The sequence below is a fragment of the Rhagoletis zephyria genome, unplaced genomic scaffold (assembly GCF_001687245.7).
Source record: "Rhagoletis zephyria isolate East Lansing unplaced genomic scaffold, Rhagoletis_zephyria_1.1 Rzeph_scaffold_00623, whole genome shotgun sequence".
Classification (NCBI taxonomy): domain Eukaryota; kingdom Metazoa; phylum Arthropoda; class Insecta; order Diptera; family Tephritidae; genus Rhagoletis; species Rhagoletis zephyria.
This window is the reverse complement of record NW_016157707.1, coordinates 111977-115518: the sequence shown is the minus strand read 5'-3', so window position 1 is coordinate 115518 and position 3542 is coordinate 111977. Positions and strand designations below refer to the sequence as shown.

Sequence of the window (3542 nt, the reverse complement as noted above, 5' to 3'; positions counted from 1 at the left end):
CGTGAAATTCATGTGACGTCAGGTGTACCTCAAGGTAGCCACCTTGGTCCCCTTCTGTTTATTTTAATCATCAACGATCTTCCAAATATTTTGAAGTATTCGAATTGCTTAATGTACGCAGACGACGTTAAGTTATTTAAGTTCATTGGTGCTCCAGGAGACAGGGAACAATTACAGGTGGACCTTAGTAATGTGTTTAAATGGTGCGAAGTAAATTCTATGTCACTTAACTTGAAAAAGTGTAAATTTATGTGTTTCTCTAGAAAATCCTTTCAATCATATAGCTACCGCATTTGTGATCATAGTGTTGATCAGGTAACTAATTTCATCGACCTAGGCGTAACCATGGACTCTAAGCTTGAATTCCAGTCCCATGTAAACTGTTGTGTTAATAGAGCCAAGGGCGTCTTGGCTTTCATAAAACGTTGGGCTAAAGAATTCACAGATCCTTATGTCACTAAAGCTCTCTTCACCTCCCTNGTTATGTCACTAAAGCTCTCTTCACCTCCCTAGTCAGGCCGATCTTAGAATACGGGTCCGTTGTATGGAACCCTAGATATCAAACGCACTCTGACAGACTCGAGTCGGTACAGAAACAATTCTTATTATTAGCATTAAATAATTTGCCTTGGGACTCGACATTAAATTTCCCACCGTACAAAAGCCGCTTGAAGCTCATAAATTTTCCAACGCTGCACGGACGTAGAGAGATGCTCGGGGTTTTGTTCATGATTAAGATCTTGAACGGGATGGTCAATAGTCCCTTTCTACTGAACCAGATCACATTTTGTATTCCTTCTAGGCCTTCTAGACATTACAAGCCCAATAAGCTAACTATTTGTAGAACAAAATTTGGAATGCATGATGCTTTTCGTTGCCTATGCCAGGACTTTAATAAGCATTACGACTATTTTGACACCTCCGACTCACATTTTACCATTAAGAAAACCTTACTTGAGATTTTGAATAAATAACATGTAGACCCTTACATTGCACCTTATCGTTCAGCTGGTGAACTGTATTTCTGTTCAGTTTATGAGGTAAACGTAAACGTGAATCGCTTTTTTGTAACTAAATGAATTAATATCTTTAACCGGGAACGATAAATTTAAAAAAAAAAAACACTTTAAATTGTAATTTTGAATGTAAACGTAGAAAAATATCGTAGGAGCCCTCCTGCTCCAAGAGCCCTAGGCCCTTTTAAGCAGTAATAAAATTGAATTGAATTGAATACTTCCTGCTGGTTCGGGGTCTGCTGGCGCAGAAGGACGAAAATGGCGATGCACAAGCTTTCCTTAGGCAAGGGAACCCATCGCTCCAAGCGATGGACTGAGATGGTCGATGACAACGGCGGCACAGCTCTTGCAGCGATGGTGGTTTGTCGGTGTGATAGCTACCCAAAGATTGCGGCGGCAAGGATTGGCGATTCAAATGATGTGGCGATGATAGGGTGATGTATGGCCGAGGGTCAATGTGGGCGTAGATATCTTCCCAGCCGTTATTTGCAAATAATACGTGCGTATAAACGTAGTAATAAACAACAATTATACGTAATTTGCTAAGCGTGTCGAGGAGCTTTCGGATGCATTAGAGCGTTCTTTGATCATTGAAGGTATTGTTACGTCGCTGGCTATTGGGGTAAAGTTGGTTGGCATTCAGTCATGCTGGCATCCCGAGCTAGCTCGTCGGTTGGGGGGGTCACCTCCAACCACCTTACTTGCAGCTGACATAAACAAAATTTGTCATCATGCCTGTTAGAGAAAAGATACTGAAAAACCGGGAGAGTAGAAATATAAAGGAGATAGAAGAGGCCCGTCCGAGTCAGGTGGAGTCAGCCCACCCCATCTACGATCTTGTAGCCTTGGACTTCGCCGTGACTCCTACAATTGGCAAAGTCCCCTAAGCCTGACCTTAGTTCGTACGTCTATTGACAATTCATGTCCAAGTCAGTAACGTCAATCAGTGTCGACACCCATTTCCCCCCTGTTGCTCCAGTGCAATACCCACACCAATATAAAAAAAAATCAGCAAACCATGATTTTTCGTTGAATCCTAATCACATTCTTCATATATTTCCTTAGTAAGAATTCAATATACAGAGCTTCTTATAAAAACGTTATATTCAATTATGCTCAGTGTTTATATACTACTACAAATGACGAAAATTCAGGCTATCCAAAAAAAACTCATTAATTCACTTCTATCTATATATCTACGTATTTATCTACCTAGTATTTATGGAGTTTGGCGTGTTTGCGGTGAATAATGAAATTCGGGATATAGAAAAATTTCAAAGATACAAAACGAAATAGACCTTCAAAGAAAAAGTGTAAGAATATGTACATGTGTACACGAGTACATATGTAAATATAATATATATATTTCAATTTCTCTATTTACTATGCCCGCACTGTATGTAATATTCCAACCTATCTCTTGCTCTCATGCGTTTAACACATATGCCCGTGCCTAACCATGGGTGCATTTAACTACGTATGTATAGATGAATGTACATTTGTACATATAACTTAGGTATTAGCACTTACCGATCTCGCATGTGATGTAGGCGCCTGCATACAGGAGATGGAGAGGCTGGAATCAAAAAGTTATGGAAATGCAACGAAACAAGAAAAACTAGCAAGAGTTTGGCTGCATACTAGAGTGGGAGCATTCACAGGTGGGTAAATGTCGTGATTGTGCTTTAGCGTTCTTTCACTCCAGGACGGTCACATCACTACGCCATTTATCCTCCACCGAACACTTATTAATAAAAAAGCGTGCGAAAAATAATAAAATTGGAATACGCGGCAATTAAATTTCATACCTCACTTGCATATTCGCCAAATACGAACCTACAAAACAACCAACGAGGTGAAATCGCAACAAAATTTAAAACTAATTGGTGAGATTAAACGNTGTATGTATGTATGTATGTTTTATTAAATGTGTTCCAGACTCCTCTCAGCTATGTATTGCAATTGGTCTCCTTGTTTCATTCCTTGTGTATTCCCGGTCGTTCACCTCACATATGCACTTGTCGCCGTTCCTGTGGTTTTGTATGCCCTGTATGTATATCGGTGGTCGCTATGTATAAAACACACGTATGTACATACCAGCTGCCTTGGTGGTAGAAAGGCTTAACACCAAAATTTTGTTTTCCAACACTCTTGTGTCTCCTGGTGCTCGACAACCTGTAATAATTTTGTTTGCTGAGCCTTTTTTTTGTTGTGAATATCATCTTGGTATCGACGTTGTTATGTGATCACCCTTTTTATCCTTTTTTTTTAGGCTGTTAGGCTGTGTACGTATATTCACATGTCAATTGTTTAGTTATACGTATGTACGTGCGTCTATATTCACATATGTGTGCGTTCATGTGCTTGGTGCCTTTTGTTTATTTGATTTATTAGTTTCACGGAATATATATTATTCTTCAACTCATTTATGTTAATCTTGCCAGGACATAATTTATTATATTATATTTATATTTCGCTAATATAATATATGTATGTAAAGCATTCTTTATTATTTTACCTTTTTTT

The 3542-nt window shown here is 38.9% G+C and overlaps 1 long non-coding RNA gene across 1 annotated transcript in view; it reads right to left on the bottom strand.

The window, feature by feature from the left end:
• Window positions 1–2955: 2955 nt before the first annotated feature.
• Window positions 2956–3542, bottom strand: part of LOC108360755 (uncharacterized) — an 869-nt gene continuing 282 nt past the window's right edge. The window contains exons 2-3 of the long non-coding RNA XR_001847177.1: window positions 3114–3191; window positions 2956–3046 (exon numbers count right to left, since the gene is read on the bottom strand). This is a non-coding gene — a long non-coding RNA (uncharacterized LOC108360755). The remainder of the gene's footprint in view (window positions 3047–3113; window positions 3192–3542) is intronic.